The following is a 20,459-nucleotide window of genomic DNA, read 5'->3' as shown; positions in this document are numbered from 1 at the left end:
CAAATATGAGCAGACTTGGAGAATGGACAGCTAGAGTCTACTACAAAAACTTCTCTAAATGCATAAAGCTCTTTTTATTGGGTACATCATAGTACATTTTCTGCAGTTTTTCTTCAGAAGTCTTGAAGCTTTTTTTTTTTTTTTTTTTTAAAAAAAATTCTGGGTCAGAAAGTATCGAGGTTTATAAAGACTAGTCTGTTAGCATTCAAGATGCCTGTGGGCTTTATCGGTATGTTTAACTTAACCAATGGAAGACCTATGCAAGTGATGTGTCCAGTGCATTTTTGACTCAGAGAATCTTCTGTTACTACTACTACTGATATTTTCTTACATAGGACAAGCTCCTTTCAATTGCTCCATGAAGAAAATATAATGAGAAATGCTGCTTATGATTATTTTATCCTGTGCTTTTAGGTGGGGGCAGGATGGAAGGTAACAGTGTAAGATTAGCATTGTATGCTACAGGGTGAATACTGCCATTGTGTCAGTTTAGATGAATATCTCAAAATAAATGCAGACTCTGTCATGGGTTTGTCCTCTAGGTAAAAAAGTAAAAGAAATCTTGTTTAACAAGTTAAGCAAAAGGCACACCTAAAGCCTAATTATGTCTTCAGATGCATGGGTGCAGTTCTTACTGAAGAGTTTTACCCAGCTACCGGAGAACAGACTTGGGACTAATTTTTCTTAAAAATATGTTGACCAATAATTATATCAGTACATAGTTTGGGGAAAGTAATTCCTCTGCATAGTAAATAACTGGCTTTAACCATAGCCATAGAGAGAGAGGGAGATTCCTGACCAAGTTGCAACTTTCTGACAACCCCTCCTCCTCCCCCTCCCCCACCCCAAAAAACAAATAAGTCAATCTAGCAAAAGCACAGGAAGATGGAAAAGATGTGAAAGATGGTTTGTGGTATTTACCTCAGGGATTTTTCATCAATGTCTCTTTATGAGGTGGGAACTGGGAGTTTTGGATAGGATCTAATTGCTACTATCGGAAGCTGCAGAACTGAGTGAAGCCAAGGGAGAAGGACTCTCTGATCCAGGAGTCTCACTGACTGGGTCCACATTATTCCTCTGTGTGCCCTACTCGTGCTTTCCTCAGCAGAGCATGGTTCCCTAGCAGGTCAGTTGCTTATTTCCTTTGTGCACAGACTAAAAAAAAAAATATATGCAGACCGCCTGCTGCACAGTATATTAAGTTACGTTAGAAACATCCCATAGCATTGAAAGGCAAGGCAGAAACATGCAACAGGCCCAAAGAATATCTGCTCAGTACAAACCGCAAGCACAAAATGCTTCCCATCACTCTGCTTTTTTCTTTTTTTTCTTTTTTCTTTTTTTTAAGTCCTATTAATTAAAGAGTCACAAGAGCAACAGTGTGTGGCAAAGAGAGAACAGGAACAATGAATATTCTAGATTTTTGCAGTACTGGGAAATGTATTAGGCAAAAATGCTCAGAAAAGTTCTTAGGAAAGAGAGAACCTCTCATGTTATAGAGTAGGTTCAAAAATAAAAAGTTGGCTGAACCATCCTAACCATGGCTCTTGTTCATGTTCCCAGGATTAAAATAGCAAAGTGCTTATGTCTCTTCCCAAGTCTTTCAGTACTACAAGTACTACTATGCCTTGCCCTCAAGCTTGCCTTTGGTTATGGCCAGCCTCCAAAGCTTCAAAATATAATGGAATCCCCGTTTCTGGAAGTCAAATTATACATAAATGAAAGAAAAAAAAAGTCTGTATTACTTTACAGGCAAACAGCAGAAACCCTGCTTGATGAATTCAGTATAAATACAGCAGAAGAAGCAAAACCAGGGCTTGTCTTATTCCACTCACATTCTACTACTTGGCAATTTTTTTTTCTAATTGACTTTCCTTAGTAGATCCACATGTGTGGAGGGAATGAGTGTCTCAAGTGTGGCAAGTATCATAAGACTCCATATAAAAGTATGTCATGCTCTTGTGCAAAATTCTAACATGGGAGACAGGAGTTCTTTTAACTTTGAGGGGAACAGTGGTGGTCACCTTCTAGGCTTGAGACCTAGTAAATTTGGTTGCTTCCTGATCCAGAAGCTCTCTCACGAGAGTATACTAAATGGAGCTTCCCTGTATCAGTGCATAACGTGGGGAAAGATAGACAAGGTGTCCATAAAGGTTGTATGAAACAGGCCTGGATTGAATCCATTTTCTTCTCCCAAACTAGAGCAGTTGCAACTCTGCCATTCTTGACAAATATTTGGATAATCTGTTCTTAAAGACCTCTGATCTAGTTTTCTTCCAAGTCTTCTCTTCCTGATCAACTTTTTTCTTTTTGGACAGATACAGCATTCCAGCTGAGGCCCTACTAAGGCTGAGTAGAGAGGGAAGAGAACATTGTCTGACAAAGCCACGCAAACAGGAATGTAGTCTGTGCAAAATTGCCTTTTTCTCAAAAGTCTTGACATCAGCTGTTCAGCTTGATACCCTCTGTCATTCCCAGAGTCATTTTCTTTAGAACTGCTACCTAGGCAGTTGTTCCTCATTCTGCGTTTGTGCTGGTGATTGCTCCTGCCTTTCTGAGACGCTGCCTTTGAGTTACTAATATGAGAAGCCCCAGAAGAACCTCATTAAAAAAGGTTACTGCCTGAAAACAGAGAAGTCAGTGTCATCTAGTAGGAGGAAATGAATACTGGCTGAATCTTAAAGTAAGTAATCATGTGCTTGTGTGAGGGTCCGGTGATCCACTAGATTTTAAATTTCTTGGACCAGGACTACATCTTCGTTACATAGATGTACTGCTGGTTTTCCATACATAATAAAAAGAATTCCCTCTTAGAAAGACATCTAGACAATATCACATACAGTTTAGTGTAGGCCCTGACTTGGTGTGGCACCAGTAAAAACTGGGGAAAACGGATGTGGAACTGAAGTAAATGAATACAGTAATTACAGAATTATGTACTGTTTCATTAAGCTCTACTGGATGGAGACAAAAGTGTGTTTCAGAGAACCCGAAACACTAGAAAGGATTTTTCTATAGCTCAAGTACCTGAGGTCTATGGTTTTGCCACAGGAAGATCTGAATTTTCCTCCTCCTATTGCAGTGAAATTTTAAGATGAAACTGGCAAGTTATAAATGCTGCCCTGTATTGTCACTTTGGAGATAGTAGTCTGATCTAGGATTAGAGAGGGGAGCACAGAACTTGGAAAGTGCAAGTAAAGCACAGTGGGGGAAAAAAAAAGTAAAAGGGCAAGCTAGATACCATACTTCAGAAGTAGAGAAAGGCTCTCAGGAATTTACCCTTACTCAGCTCTGTAGTACAGTTTGAAGAAAGAGAGCATTTGCTGAAGTAAAAGCCAACATATTTCAAATTGCTAAAAGGAAACAAATGCAATCTGGTGTACTTAATCCAAGGACCTTGCTGTCACAAGGTATTGCTGATGCAAGTTCTTTTTTAAATAGCAAGCCTTCATGTTTCATGCTCACTGGGATAAAATCTAGTAGGAGGGGGGAAGGAAGGGGGCCTACAAGCTGGAGATTGCCTGCATATATTGCCAAGTATTTATACCTTTCTCTGAGGCAACCACCCTTCAGCAGACTGTGATAAAAACAGATAACTGTTTACTCCAGTGTGGCACTCCTCAGCAGCTGACGGCTGTTTCCCTGTGTGTTCCTTCCTCAAAAGACTTTGTTCCGGTATTTGAGAGAACGGCTACGAATACAGGTAAAGAAGTTGTGTTTTTAGAATGAACATGCGCAAAGTGGCCATCTAGCCAAAGAAGCTATTTTCTTCATTTGTTTGTTTTTGCAGCAGCCAAAGAGTTATATTTTATTCCATGAAAAGACAGCATGGTCACTTAAACAGTTTTTTCTAAAGCAGTGGAAGGAACTATTCAATCACTTAAAAATAACACACTGATACTGCTTTTTTTTAAAAAAAAAAAAAATTTTTAAGATTAAATTGAAGGAACAGGAAGAAGCTCTCTCCTGTAGTTCTCCCCTTTTGTTTCTAGTTTTAATATTTAATGAACATGTGATATTGTTTTAAGCTAGTCCTGATGGTCTTGTGAAGTTAATATTTAAAGCAGATGGCTGCAGTGCTTTAATAAGATGGTTACTATAGAAACACAGCACTGTGAAAGCAATAGTTTCTGTAATGCATGGTCTCCTCGCTAAACATTTTAAAGGCTCTTGATGTACATGTAACAGGCGCAAAGAGAACTAACCAAGAAATGGAAAAGAAAAGCAGTATGTCTATTGGAATATTTACTTCAGCTGGGGTCCACTTAAACCTAGCTGGATAGCTAACATTTTTGTGGCTCGCTAAAGAGCTGCTTGAAACAACATGAAACATGAGAAGAGAGAGATAAGCAAAAATATTGGTGGAGGAGATAACTGGGCAGGAGACGGATCATTTCAGTTATCTTTTTCTGGAAGTTGAGTTGGACTCAAACACTAATACAAACAAATTTAAAAGCACAAAACACTCTCAAAATGTTGGCTAATACACCCAAATATTTACTTTGCAATCCTTATGCTGCTTGTTTACTTCATCCTTGCATATCTAACATTGCCTATCAACAGATTTGTTGCAGCTTTATACATGGGGAAGGACACACTGTGTACTTTCAGGGATGTTGTTTTATTACTGTTTCTAGTTTTCCTTATTTTGTCAAAACTATTTTAACCAGAAAGTATCTAAATTCTTCTGCATGTGCCAAAGAATTTCATAAACTATGATAGAGTTTAGGAATCCTTTAAATTTGTTAATTACATACATCAGTTTGCATTAAATGAAAATACTTGGGGGGGGGAATGGCAGGTCTTCTGTAAGGGTTACTGGTTCTCTTGTGCAGAACTAGACAGGGAAGCGCTGCCTCATCTGCATGTCTCCCTCCCTCCAGGGAATTCAGCAGTTGGTTTTAGCAGTCACAGAGGACTGGTATGCAGCTAGTACACTAGTACCTGGTTACAGAGTCACAGAAACTGGGAGGCAAGAAAAGTTTCAAAGTAACTATGGAAGTACTTTAAAAAATATATATATATAATAATAAAAAGTTAAAATTCCATGGAAGTACATTAATCTGATGAAAAATAGCACTTGTAAGAAATATTCATCCTTCCATAAAATCTGAGTATCTTGTTGGAACTCGTATCTTGCAGTTTAGCTAGCAGTAAGTGCTGACCTGGACTAGCTTCAGAGAGAACTGGAGACAACTTTGCCATTCCTTTTTCAGCCTGCCTGTTTGTTTCATTTCTCCTAAACTCAGCAGATGTTTGTGCTTGGATGTTTTTCTTCCCTTCCCGCTTTAAAACACATTCCTGAGCCTTACCTAAGCTGGGCACATTGTTTCATGCTTGACCTTTCTTATTGAAGTAAGCACACTGTCACTTAAGAAGCCCTGAGAGGCATTGAACTAACAGGGTTTTCCTCTACCCTCAGACGTGTTTCATTGTTTCCTGTTTCTGTATGGTTACATCTGATTCTTCTACGGGCTTTTTCTATGACATACAAAACTTTCAGAGGAGGAAAATCACGCATGACCTAAAATACCTCCCACTTTTCTTTTTTGTCACTATGGTCCTCACCACTATCATCTTCTAGAGACCAGTCACGTACATCTTCCCTATTTTGCACTGTCCTTTAGTTCTCTTCCTTGGAAGCATTCACATATTATACTTTACCTCACTGGTGAGTCATGGACTGCCCCATTCCTGGTTTTACTTTTCTCTCTCACAGCTAGTGCAAAGTATTACTGTGAACAGCACTGCCCACAGCTTTGCAGAAGTTTAACAAGTCTAGAGTTTAACAGGTATTCCCTGCCCTGCTTTATACATTATCTGCTTTGCTGCAGATTTATTTGTAGTGTAGCAGTACATCTAAAATACACTGAAACAACTATCAAGCCCTTGTTGATTTCACAGTTTTAGATAATTCTTCAGTACAACTTTCATGTTCCATAGAGTAGGAAGCTTACCCTGAGACTTACTCCACATGCACTTACATATACACTAAGCATACAGGCACAGTATACACGAAACCAGACATAGTATCTCTGTTTTCATAACAGGAATATTTTTAGGCATGACAGATAGTGTGAAGGAACTCTGCCCAGCTGTACTCAAGATGGATAGGGCAGGCTATTTTAGATTATTACATAGCGATTCTCAAAAAAGAAAGCTTTGTAACATACAGGCTGAAGCTCAGCTGAAGAAATCAGTCCCAAGGACACCAACACAAGGAGCAGTAGGGGAATGGGTACCCCAGTGATCTTCGTGTAGATCTACCCCTGGAAGCAGCCTGGGGCCTCGGGTGGGCTTGTGTTGTCCTTGAGCACCTCTGTTCCAGTCAGAACTGCTGGCCCGGCCCGGCCCAGTCCTGCCAAGCTTTTTCTTTTTTCTTTTTTTTCCCCCCTCTCTTCTACCCCCTCTCCTCCTTTTCCTCTCTCTCCATTAACTATAGACCTGTACATGAGTGCTTTTTCCACAGTGATGATTAGCTAATCTCACAAATGGTTTCATTGACTGCAGTGAGATCACATGTGATTTTAACTGCCTCAGTGTACGAAGCTCACAATATAGCCCTTTAGGAAGAAACAGATAACAGTGAGGGGAATCAAAAGCACATTATACATTCTTGCAGTGTTTAATAGGAGGAGGCCCCTATCTCAGCTGAGGCCCAAAGATATTGCTGTAGTCTATAAATAGCACATGAATAATCATTTTTCTGTATAATTTGTTAATTATTTGTAATTGCAAATACTGGTTAGAGATGCAGAACTCGGGACCCCACTGGGTAAGATGGTGTAAAGCTGAGAAAATCCTTGCCCCCCAGAGCTTAAAATACAGGTTTTATGGTAGAATGCAACACACACAAGAGGCAAAGATCTGTCTCTGCAGGAAGAGAGCAGTGAAAAAATAACCCAGGTTTAGCACAGTTTGCAGTAGTAACACACTGCTGCTTGTCTGTTGTGCAGTGGCTTATCGTTCACACAAGCAGAAGCAGCAAAGAAAGTCTAGTGCGCACAGCCTCTGGGAGCACTGGTGTTCTGATTATCTCATAACACTATCTGAGTTAGTCCTAAAGGGCTGAAAATCTTTTCTGTTGATGCAGTCATAATTAAATGTGATCCCATTGCAGTCAGTGGAGCTATTTGTGGAATTAACTAATCACCAGTATGAGTAAGGGGCTCATAACTCAGCCAGTAGTTACTGTGGAAAACCTTTGTGGGTTGAACTGAAAGCTGTTGAGAAATGTTGATATTTAAATGGCAGTCAGTACCTCAAGAACATGGGGAGTAAGAAACTCTGCTTCTAACATTTCCTGGCATATGACAGTTTTGATAAGGGGATTACTCTAAACAAAATTCTCAGGCTGCAAGTATGTTCATAGCTTTAATTAGACCAAGCATAGATGGAAATTTACAGTCTGCTTAACCTTCTATTTAAATCTCTCTGATATGTTCCCTTTGCACACCTGTTTGAAATAAAGTATGAGTGGAAAGTATAACCTCGTGATGCTCTTTCAGGCTTTCGTTGCGCAGTATAGGTTGTTATGTCTGGGTAAGTTGTCATTACTAGAGTAATTTTTTTTACTAGACACAAAAGGCATCTATGTGTCTACAATTCTTATTGGTGAATACAGTGGGCAGTTGAAAGTAACAGGCTGTAAGAGGATACTGTGATATAAAACAGCATGAAGACTATACACTAGCTAAGTCTCATGAAGTTGCCACAATAATTATGTTACTGATGTATAATCCTTTGTCAGTTCTGTCTGTGAAATTATATTCTCTTGAGTGAAAATACACTACTCGCTCTTCTAAAACTGTACATGAATGTTACAAGCTACTTGTATTACTTCTTATAGGCAGCACCTACCCTTGTAGGTAAAAGTGTGACTATTAAGACTTTAAAAGTGATTTCACATTAACTTTGTAATACTTACTGTGTTTGCTCAAGCAATATGTTTTTTTTTTAATCTTGAAAAAATATGTATGCAAGGGAGTTAAAGATCCTTACTGCAAAATAAAAATTCACCCGTGTCTGGTAAAATTAAAGGCCTAAAGTAGCAGCTGAGAGATTATGGCATTGTAAAGATAGCACAGCTGTACCCACCACACCTACCAACCTGGCCGAGGAGACAACAACCTCTGAGCTATGTTCTAAATTACAGGCATTGCATATATGCTGACGCTCTTTTTATACATAAGTTCTGAAAAGACCTTCTTACAAGAAGATGTAACCACATGAGAGGACTCTTGATTTTATAAAGGGCAAGAGCACATTCCTTCCCTGCACACACACACACACACACGCACAAAAATGGTGCTTTTTAGAACTTAATCCTGAACCCACTGAAGTGAATGAAATAAATCTGATTTAATGATTTGATCCCAATTTGATTAAGCAAATGCTGCTTAAGTGTAAGGACATGAAGAACTGTGTTGACTGCAGTTAGAATGTTCCCATTCTTAAAAATCCCACCTGAATTATGCATGTAATGAGGGAAATGAGCCCACCAAATTTATAGATCAAAGTCTCTAATGATTTACATTTTAGCAGTAAATTTACTTGGCTCTTTTCTCTGCTTGCCAACTTCCCTTCTCCCCGCCCCCTTCCTCCCCCTTATTTACTCTGTTCTTTTCCTATCAGTACGTGCCACTGTACTGTACATTGTGCAGTTATATTACCATTTATCTGATAGAGCTGAAAGCCTAGATCTTTCTCTCTAACTTCTGTGAGCCAAACTGTAAAAGCTTCTCCCTCTCCTCCCCCTCCTAGATCCCTTCAGGGAAGAAGCAATATGAACAAGAATACGCACAGATCTCTCAAGAATACAAATTATGTTCTGAACAGAAAGTTGGCTCATGCATGTCAATTACTTGTTACAAAGAATGAAACGTTCACCTATATTTAACCTTTAGAGGGAATGGAAAAAATAAAGTTATTGCTTGCTATGTGCTGTTTACTAAAGTAGCAACTGGCAGGATGAACTTTAGAGAACAAAAAAAAAAGTTGCTCTAGAGGATTCTGGGAGAGTAATTTTGAGCAGGCAGAGAAAATCTTACAGCAAAAGACAAAATTGATTTGTTGCCAGGGTGTGCAACACGGGAAGAAGAGACATGCTCAGCAGTGGTGCTTAATTGTCCTTTTTATACTCACTACACTGTCTGTAGTCAGGCAACCCCCCCCCCCCACCCCCCCCCCCCAAACAGTCCTGAGTCAACTAATGCAAATTCAGAGGAGTTTTTAGCCTGCCTATTGCAGGGCAAGTTCAAGTTCGTTACTTACGTTAATAAAACACTAGTGGTTTTGATCACTAGGATATGCCATGGATAATCCACTTGAGGAAAGCTTGTTTCATATGTATCTATTAGTAAGTGCCTTTTTCAGATGATCTTGTTTTTTTCATTGAAGAGGATCAATCTTCTTGTATTAATGCAAGTAGCATTTGGTGCTTTATTTATTGTAATCTCTTGCCCTCTGTTGAGGGTTCTCAAAATAGTATTATCTTTAGGAAAAAGTTTTATTGGCCCATAGTGGCACAATTGGAAATCCACTACTTTAGTCAGATAAATGGATTAGCCCACGCTGTGAGCTACTAATATAAACATCTAGCAAAATAATAATTAGGAGGGCAGAGGGAATAGAAAGTAACTGGCCAGTAGTAAAAGCATAGTTTTTCTTATAAGATGTGAAATACAATTTGAGTACTTAAGTTTTAATTTTCTTTGCCCAACTTTCTTGAGAAACAGGGCCTTATTCAGTTTTCCCTTAGAACTGAATAAGCCTAATTCCAGAGTACCAGGGAATACAGACTTGTACACTTCACATAAGTGTTGTCCTGTGAACCCCTTCAGACATGGCAAGGCCAGAAACATCCATTACACATTAGCTAAAACAAACTTCTCGTGGCAGGCTGTAAACTACAAATGAATAGTGAAGAAATTTTACAAACACAGTAGAAATACTATTTGCTTGAGATAGGTCTTGTTTCTGTGTTTAAGTCTGGATTAATAACAGAAACTAAAGTCTTCCCTATTCACAGCTCAGGTCCAAGTGAGAAGTTAATGTGTGAGTTAATTCAGTGGTCTAGATACTGCTCTGATGATGTGTGCCTCAAAATGCATGAGAAGTAATTCAGTCCCACGCTTGCTCTTGATGTTCACATTCCTGAGCAAAGAGAGACTGATACATAACTATAATATTACCCATGCTCACAGTCAGGTGATGAGGGTCAGGGGGCAGGTTTAGCTCAGTTGGTTAGAGCATGGTGCTGCTAATGCCAAGGTCACGGGTTCAATCCCCGTATGGGCTATGCTGAGGGCTGGACTAGATGATCTCCAGAGGTCCTTTCCAGCCTTACCATTCTGTGATCTATGTGGCTGGTCTTGCTCAGGTCTTTATATTACTCTTGATTTCTGGTTATGGAGGTGAAAGCAGAGCACTTTAACTAGTTATCCAGCTAGATCACTAGGATATCAAAGGATATAGGAACCGTGATAAGTCATTCCTGGTTTGTTTGGGGTGGAAGGTGTTAAACAAGGGCATTTCCTTCTTCGGGAAATGGGTACTTGTAATAGAAAGTTATTTTTAGTCACTCGCTGCTCCAGGAGTTGATATATAGAGTCCTGACCTGTCTGCTGATAACACATTACCTCATTTGCAGCTCCACTGTTGACGTGTGCACCACTATGTCCTTGCTTGAACCTGGCAGGCACTGTGCAGTACAGTTGTCGTGGCATTGTTTAAAGGATTGAACTGCAGCTGTGAGGTTCCTACCTGTTTTACCCAAACCCAAAACAGCATCAAAGCATCTTAGTAGTAACAAGGGAGGGGACAGATTTGCATCTGTGTTCTACGAGGAATATCTGGAACGGTGTTGTCCGAGATGCTCCAGCGAAACAGTCCCATTGTGCTAATGCAGTTGTTCAGGCCTTGAGGCAAAACTCAACAGACGTAAATCAGTACGGCTTTACTGAAATCGATGGAATTACCCCGATCTACAGCAGCTCAACGTCTACCCTGTTGTCCCTCCATTTCTTGTGAAAGTATCAGAACGTGTTGGCCAAAGCAAACAGGACATCTGCTGTAAGCATTCGCTCTCCTTAGAAAGCTGGATACGGAGGGCCAATGACTATCGAATAGTCTCTCGTCCTCTTCTCACTCCTGTTTTTAACTGCTGCCGGCATAGTGCCACATCCATCTGGACAGCCAGACAAGTCGCTCCCGTTGGAGGCGGCACGGTTGCCTTTCCATGAATTGGCACGGGGACGGCGTGGCCGCGTGCCGATCGGCTGGAACCCTTCCGCCGAGAGTAAACGCGTCACCTCTGTGAAACGCTCGACATCCCTTGGCCTGTGGCCCATGGCCTGTAATCCCGAGTCAATGCTCAAACTAGGTTTGTCACCCAGCTGACAGTGTAGTGACCTTACTCCATGACACAGATTCAGTTCCATGGGTCACGGGAAGATATCGTATAAACCATTTGATCATTTTGAATGGGAAATTCATGCCGCCCATTATAAACCAGCTAGACGTGTAAATTCGTCCTAACTCATTCTCTTGGGTTGAGTGTTTCTTTGCCCATGTAACCATTAGAGACATTAGTATAATTGTACTCATCACTATATTATTTGGTCACACCACACTAGCCTTAGAAGTAGGTAAGAGCAATAATCATCATTCTTAGAAAGCCAAACCTCACAATTTTCATAGTGATATGGCTTTAAAAGGAAGGAAACAGAATCTTATTTCTTTATAGTCTCCTTTCTTGGCTATGTAAACTTTGTTTCACCTCTTGCTTGCTCTGTTCACTTCCTACAAGCTGAAAAGCATCACTGCTTTATTTCAAAACTTGCCTTCATAAGCTTTTTCCTCCACTGTGTCCATAACCTCTATCTTTCATATCTAACCTTCCCCATTTCACATTCTCATTGATCCATTCTTACCCTTCTTTAAGATCCTTCCTTTTATCTTGCTGCTTTTTTTTTTTTTTTTCCCATGCCCCAAAGATGGCCAGGCATCTCATTTCTCTAATCTAATCAAGCTCTGCATTTGTATCTGGATATGTATGGCACTCTCCTTAATTCATTACAGCTTGCTTGCTCCCAAAGTACCTATGAATTTTCTGCTTGTGTGACTACACTGTTTCCCTTCACATCCTTCAAACTTCTCTCTTTTCAGTTGTTATTGCCACACTTTGCAAACACCTCCAACTATTTCCAGAGGAATCTAAATTAAAAACTAGGAAGGGACTTCCTCTTAACATACTCCTAACTTCCTTTTCCTTTTGGCTCTGAGAATCTCAAGCCTTTCATGTTAACATGTGTGAAATGGTTCTCTGGGAGAACTCAATGACTGACACAAATTTCTTATCCTGCAGTTACGTGACTTAACAAGCAGTAAAACAACATAGAATTTTTTTAAACTGCAGCACCTCTTTGCACTATTCCTGTCCGAAGCTCTGCTCTGACTGTATGGTCAAACACTTCTGATTGGGTTTCCTCAAATCAAGAGTTACTAAGTTTCTCTGCCTGCAAAACAAGAAAACTTTGAATCCAAAGTACCACCCTCTAATGAGCCAGTAACAAATTGTAGTAAGTCTCTTGCTTGAAAAGGCTTGCATGTTTGTACTTCCTACCTTCTCTCCTGTCTCAGTGAACCTAAGCACAGGCTGTCTTCCAGTTGCCTCCGGAGGAGGTCCTCTCGCCCCATTAATGTCAGTGACCAGTCTGCTCACTTTCACTAGCTACTACCATCATACATCCCTCTTGTAACTAGAAATATACTTCAAACTGTTTTCTAGCAAAATGGGTAATACATGGTCGTACTGCCCATATGTGCCTCTCCATCCCCCACAATCCCATCAAAAAGAATTTGAGGCAACTGCCTGGTTTCAGCAATGTTTGATAGTTTGGTGCTCTAGGCTTTATGAAGATAGGAAGCTGAGTAAAGGAGAAAAACCTCTGTAAACTTCCTGAGTGAGAAAAGAACTAGTGGATAACCTCACGTGTTATTAAATGCCAGAGAATCCTCATGGGAGAGAGCCTGTATACATGTTCCAGCCATGGGAAGAGCTTCTCTTGCCTCTTGCAATCACTCAGAAGCAGCAAACCCATTACTACTCATAGGCTTCATGAGTTTTGCTGATCCCAGAACTACCTGCTTGAAAAGTGCAACATGGAGCCCAAGTCAGGACCGGTTACCATTCCCGTCAAACTTTGCATTTAGGTGCAAGAGTAACCAATACTAATTCACAGCCTTGTGTTCTTAAACCTCAGAGCGTACATGACATAGCACTGAAACCACTTGTGTGATTGCACTGGCTAGAAAGACTTCTTCAGTGACTGTTCAGAACTACAAAGCTCTGTAAGCAAGTCAGGATGAGAACAGACACATGTCAGTTCTGAAGGAGTCATCAGCTTGTTGGTATATCGATCTACTAACTCTTACATCATAGCAATTCAGCTCTCTTCTAGAGATTTTTTTTTCACAACCTGCTCATTGCAAAATAACCTACTCTATGGGATAGAGTTACAGCTTTAAAAGATCCTAATAAAGTATTTATTCAGTAGAAACTGTAAGATAAACTGGGCAGTTTTGAGGAAGTCTCAGAGTACATAGTATTCATACAGCAATAACTACCATAAAAGGCAACAAAATTTATTGTAGATAATGCTAAAGTGATTTAAAGGAACCTATGCAAGGCTGCAGAGGAAAGAAAGCCTACATGGCTGAAAACACTGGAGAATATGCTGGTTTGTACACACTGTCATGTTCAGTAATTACTCACATTTCTATTCTAGCACTGTGTATCTCAAAGATTGTCAAGGTATTCTGTACAGTTTATATGGATAAAAAAAAGAACACCATATAGAGATCATTTTCTGCACTCCCTACCCTCCCCTTGCTCTGAGCAAAAGTGTAGTTAACTGTTTTGGAGCAGGACGGCTTTTTGTGTGAAAAGCCAACTAAGCTGCTTTGTCTTTCTGTGTCAAGGGTTTGGTGCTAAGGTACAGAAAGATGGTCTTAGGTAAGAAAATATCAGGCCTACTTCTTGCAGCATATGTTTTATTCACAGCATCCCAGAGTAGTTGGGGTTGGAAGGCACCTCCGGAGATCATCTAGTCCAACCCCCCGTGCTCAAGCAAGGTCAGCTAGAGCACATTGCTCCCAGCTCCCCCCAGCTTTGTATCATCAGCAGACTTGCTGAGAGTTTCCCTTGTAGCTTTGTTAAGCCAGTTTACCTGCTTAGCCAGGGAAGTCTAGTATCACAGCTCAAGGTGGAATTGCTGCTGCACTTTTTGCTTTTTGCACAACTCTGACCTAAGTTTCATAAGGCTGATCCTGGCAACTCTCTATATATTGACAAGATCTCATGGAGGTCAGTGGAAACACCATCAACTATATACAGGACTGATGATCAAAATGCTAGAGACAGAAGTTTCAAGGACCTGGCTACAAAAAGCACACGTTTGGTACACAGCAGAGCTTAGGTACTGTGCAGGAGAGTTGTGTTAACAAGCATCTGATCTGGTCACTGAAACCACATACCTGACTTGCTGAAGAGCAGGCCCTAAGGAATGTCTCTACTGAGGCATATAGATATCTTGAGATTCAGGACAGGTACTTTTGCAGTTCCCATGAAGTACGTAATTATGTTAACTGCAAACATGATTTCATAAATCCTCACTAGATGCCTGTCTGCATGGTATGTGCTTAACACTGTTGCAGGTCTTGGCCCACCTTTTGCTCCAGCCTCGTTCTTGACATTTGTTAAGCTTTCCCACGCGACTGCTGAGAAAAGCAACATCCACCCGCAGCCTGGAGGGACGTCCCTGGGTCGCGCCATAGTCCCTTTCCATCATAGGCAGAAGAAACACCGCTTCCTCTCAGCATCCCTCTACGCCGCGGCCACCTGATTAATAGCCGGGCTACATGTGGAATCAGGGGCTGCTTTCTCAGCATGTTCCTATCTGGTAACTGGCTCAGACCCAGAGATGAGACTGCCTCCAAAGCACGTGGATGCACATGCAGCTTTTTCCAGCTCGGCAAAGCTGTTCCTCTCCAACTCTAGAAATCAAGGTCCTCACGAGGAGCCAATTCCTTTCCCCCTTGCAGACTGCCCACTGTGCCTACAGAGAAAGGTCTCCATTTAAATAAGTCTTAGGAAAATTCCTATTGCACTTAAAGTTTCACATAAATTATTCCCAAGTTTACACAGAAATAAAGTCACATTCTATAGACTCATTCCTCAGCTTTTTATTTACACACTGAGCTTATACATTAGTCATATACAACAGCTAGATAAAAATCTAGTGCCTGTAGCTTGATGATCTCAGATCAACATGGAAATCATTCTGCTGCCCATTTTGTAGCAGCTGCCTCAGTGTTGCTTGCTCTCGTGCATTTGCTGGTTTTCCCCATTACACAGTCCAGTTATTTTTCCTGAATTAAAGCTACTCCCATTCCTTGCATGTTTCCGTGATTACCCCGGGATTATCTATGATGTAATTAAGAACGCTGCCTATTTGGCATCTTATGCACTTTTTTGACTCCAATTTTGTGTCTTCTCATTTCTGAGCAAGGCTGAGAGAAGATAGACATTAAGTTGAACGGAGCCTAAAGAGTTTCTTCATTGAAACCCAGTTTTCTTGACAACTGTCAGCTCACAGAAAGTCAGTTTATTCTCATATCACATATCCAAACTGCTTTAAGGCAACAGAAAAACAATTCTTAAACATATTTCCTCCTTTTTTCACTATAATTAAAAGTTGCCTCGAGTGACCCACCTTTTCCCCTACACCCCGTTCTTGCATGACTTCTGGGCTTATATTTTCCCTGCAATGCAAGCTGAAAAGGCTGCCAATCGGGTGCAGGGGAAGAAAGGAAAGGCACGACCACTTTCGGCATTTTCTGCCGATGAAATTTTTCCTGAAGTGCTCCTTCCTTAACCTGTTCATTGTTGTTGTTCGTAAAATAATAAAAGAAAAAATAGTGCCTACATTAACTCGTCGAGGGAAGGAAGCAGGGCGAGGCACATGTTTTTAATTAGTTATTTTGTGAATGTTTGTGCAAGGACGCAGTCTGCTGCCAAACAGCATCTCAGTTAGCACATCCCTGTGGGCAGCTCTTGGTTGATCTGGCTCTGTGGCTTACAAAGGTGGCAGGCGGATAAGATAGAGAAGGGATTTTGGGGGCTTTTCTTTTCTCCCTCTCCTTTTTGTGTTACTAGAAGAGGAGACAGTGGCTGGTATCTAACTGGGACCGGTGACCTGCTCTAGTCAGTAAACTTGGTTTGGCCTCTGTAGGATCGGAGAGGGGTGGTACAGAGCAGCTGGCTGGGACACCACTGCACACGGAGCAAGAAGCTATTTCTCGTCCTTTGTTACTGAAGACACATGAAATGTCAGCAAGCGAGACGAGGACGAGGAAGGATCACAGAAAGCACAAGGACACCAAGCAAAGACATGCCAATCCAGCCAGCAGTTTTTGTCACTGATGAATATTTCTTTGCAAAGGCTACTGTACTTATAAAGCTCTCCAAAGGTTGGAGGGTTGTGTTTGGGTTTTTTGTGGGGGGAGTGAGGGTGATAGAGAAGAGATAGAAGGAAAGGGATAATTTTCCCTCCAAAAAAAAAAAAAAAGCTTATGAATATTTTTTTTCCAGATGAAAACAAGATGTGCATCCAGGCTTCAAAAACATAGCTTATTCTAACACTAGCAGGTTTCAGCTTTTTTGTCACACAGCAAAACAGTGTTTTGCATCATTGAAATTCCCTGAGGAGTGCAGTAGCATTTCTCAGCATGTTGGCTGTCAGATAATGCACCCGGTGGCTTCTGCTCGGAAGATGGGGGTGGCAGTGAAGAGATTAAAATGATGATTCAATCGGGAGACTCACAGAAATCTGCCTAGTGACAACTTTTTGGTTGTTGTTGTTTTTGAAGACTTAGGCTCTGTGGCATCATTACAAAGAGGGAGTCTTAATTAAAATTAGCAGGCAGATGAGGCATTTGAATGGGCATAGTAAACTCTCCTCTCCTTTTCTTATTCTCACAAGTAACAGTTTAAGTCTGCATCAACGGTTTCACTTGTCCATTTTCTTTCCATCACAAAAAATCCCTTAAATTATGGTCTCTCTAGAATGTGATGCAAGTAACTTGCACTTCTACAATTCCTTTCAGCTAGGAGTAATTTAAGACTCAGTTCTGCTTCTTATCATCCTGTGAGTTGGCCTGTATATCACTATCCCCTGGTACAGCTTGTGAAGCAGACAGAAATTAACTTAGGGTCTGCATCACGATTAGCTTTTGCTGCCTATCCGTACCAGAAGTTACATGTGGTTTATTTGCAAGTTTATCAGATCAGAACAGAAACCTTGTACAGCTCCATTTCCAGCTCTTTCCATTTCTGACACCTACTGACAGTTATGGATAAAAATTCCTGCACTAGGAAAAGTAAGTAGACCTGTGCAAACCATAAAGTAAAAATAAAACCTTCAGCATTCATTTTATATATGTGTGTGTGTGTGTGCATGCAGCATTTTATCATTAATGGCAAAATCATGTCAACTACATGAATTTAGGTAGTGCTGTTAAAACTGCGGCTAGTTGGCAGTTTAATCTGGACCTGCTGGTTTGTTTAGCTGTTAGCTGTTCAGTAAAGCAGGCAAAGTTTCATTGTCTACTTTCGCCTGAGAAATGAAGTGCTTTTTTATTTTTAAATAATGTCACTTCCTTAAACCAAGTTGTCTTTGCAGAGCAGATAAAAAAGAAGGGGTGACAACATTTAAAGAACAGACTGATGAAATTTATTTTCTGATTATAATCATCTTAAGTCAATTGGTTAAATGGAGCATAAGGCCAGGTAATTTGGCTTTAAAGTTTGTTACATTCCTGAATTTTGGAACAGCTTTCAGTCCAGTGACTTGTTCTGTACGTACTTTGCCAGGCATAGCAAAAGCCAGTTTGCTTCATTTCTTGCTAAGATTTGAAATTAAAATGTAGATTCAAAGCAGATGGGGAAGTTTCTGCAGCAGCTAAATAGAAATACACAGGAATTGAGAAAACTCCCTCTTTCTTCCCCTCCCCCTTCAAAACCAAGTCAGCTATCATGCAATTCTGACAAAAGCCTGTTCTTCTACAGAGCACATAAAATTATCTATCTGGTGAAGATGTGAATTTATGTACTATCAGGCCTTTTGGGAAGAGCCCTTCAGTCAGCAGTAGCGTTGCTTACAATGTCACTAGCACAAAAAGGAGCAGGGTGACCTCAGCTCAGGAACTCCTTGAAAATTTATTTAACATGCAAATAGAGGAGAAAACAACAAACAAACAAAAAAACCCCCAAATCAATGAAACGGAAAATGACTTCCTAGGTGGCTGATACTTCATCGGCAGTTCAATCTAGCCTTGCTTTATTGGAGCAGCGTAGCAAAACAGTCCTCTCGGATTAGAGGTTAGTAAGTACAGACAGCTGGTCTCCCCCTGGATCTCTCTCCCACACTGACCTTGCATAGGGAATCCCTCCCCCTTTTATCCTTAGATAAACTCCCATCGTCCCTGAAACGGGAATAACTGTGCCATCTCGCAGCCACACTGCCGCTGCATCTGTCATGCGTCATTGTGAATCACCTTTGTTTTCAGCAGGGAGTTTCAAGTCATTACCTGCCTAAAATAGGATTTATTCAGTGCATTAGCGACTCTGAGGGATTTGTAAACCAAGCCACAGAAAAATTTCCTACTTTTGCCTTTTTCTTTTCTCCTTTAAGCAAACATTTCATCAGATGCTAAAATGAAAAAAACTCTTTATAAAAATAGAATTTCAATCTGAACACTGATCTCTCTGCCATTTCATCACTGGTGGGCACAATTTCCTTCTCCAAGCTCTGGATTCTCCCTACTCACACACAGACACAGACACACACAGACACTTTCCATCTCTTTTTCGTGCAGTCTTTTCAGAATAATTGATCTCAGCTGTGACATTACATATTTTCTCCTTTTTTGGGGCAACATATCTCCCCAAACAGTTTTTGTCTGTTCTTTCCCTGCCCCCTTACATAACCACTTACCTACCAGGAAAACACAGCTCTCTCCCCTGTGATACCATCTTTATCTTCTTCATGCACAGCAATAACAAGAATTTCTGCTTCTAGAGAAAACACCACTAAAGCTCAGAGAGAAAGAAGATCAACTGTGACAAAGATTCCACATTTCTATAACTCCTTTTTCTTATAATCTAGGAAGATTCCTATTTTATCTCTGAACTACAGAATTAGTTTTCCTTGGAAAACTAACAATTTCACTACTCTATTCAGATAGCCTACAACAAGATGAAGCTGTTGCTCTTCATTATGACAGATCCAAACTTCTGGATTTCTGAAACACCATTTAAAGCTAAACAATAAACCTTCCTTCCCATCCCTTAAATATGGTCAAGAAAAAACTATTTTAAAACTGGGAAGAATAAAAGAAAAATAAATGCACAACTTTTCTCATAGGACAAAAATATAAACACAGATTTGCATAAATTTTCTTCCTTAGTGACTCTAGGTACAGCTAATATTGAAATGAAAACAATAAAAATAAGCCAATTGTAAGGACTGTGAACCTTAGGAAAGAAAAAGATGTTTGCCCTTGCATTATTGATTTTGTCTCCAGTTATTCTGCTTGTAATAAAGACATTGTCTGTAGACTACCGTTGCATGAGATATGAAGATTCACATCTTTCTGGATTTGCAATATCTTTTAGGAACTTCCTTTTTATCTAAGAACTTGCAGTGTCATTTGACTTCATGGGGCTCTGACTCAACTCTCAGTTCCTAAGTTGTTGTGAATGGTCACGTCGCCATACAGACTGGTGGAATTTTGGACTACACATGCAGGAGTAACATCGTACAGGGCATGGGAGGGATCATCGTACAGGGAGTTTAAGTGAAGCAGCACGGAGCTTCTAATTTGTCATATATGACGACTATTTTAACGAGGCTTTGTGTCATAGCTAGAAGAAAACGAGTGAGAGAACTGCATAAATCTTCCTAGAAGATGATCTATATGACAGCGTAATGTTGCCAGTGTACTTTCTACCATAACAGTGAAGGAGAAAGTTGATGATCTTTGCTCTTTGGAGGTGTCAGGTATTAGCCATCATTTTTGCTTTATGTAGATACTGTAAATCTACTTTTTCTCCTTTCTAGATGAGAAATATAGAGAATAGACCTCAAAATTACAGTGTATTAAAAAAAGCTCACAGAAGAGTTTCCCTTCAAGCAGAAAGAATGCAAATAAAAATTGTCAAGGAATGAAAGGCTTGGTATTACAAAACAAGAGCACTCTGGGAGCTACTGGGACACGACCAGTATAAAAAAAACATACCACCACTGACTATTTTTCCTGTTACTGAAAGTAACACCTCTAGTTTATTAGCATTTGTAATGTCCATGCGTAAAATCTACTCTCTGCTCTGGTCAATG

The 20,459-nt window shown here is 40.3% G+C and overlaps 1 protein-coding gene and 1 non-coding gene across 3 annotated transcripts in view; both read left to right on the top strand.

Moving 5' to 3' along the window:
• TET2 (tet methylcytosine dioxygenase 2) overlaps positions 1–20,459 on the top strand; it is a 72,741-nt gene that overhangs the window by 14,681 nt on the left and 37,601 nt on the right. The gene's annotated exons all lie outside the window — the stretch shown is intronic.
• TRNAS-GCU (transfer RNA serine (anticodon GCU)) lies at positions 10,230–10,300 on the top strand. The gene has a single exon. It is a non-coding gene; the product is annotated as a tRNA-Ser (tRNA).

The sequence above is a fragment of the Rhea pennata genome, chromosome 4, assembly GCF_028389875.1.
Source record: "Rhea pennata isolate bPtePen1 chromosome 4, bPtePen1.pri, whole genome shotgun sequence".
Taxonomy (NCBI): Eukaryota; Metazoa; Chordata; class Aves; order Rheiformes; family Rheidae; genus Rhea; species Rhea pennata.
This window is presented reverse-complemented; position numbering and strand designations above follow the sequence as displayed.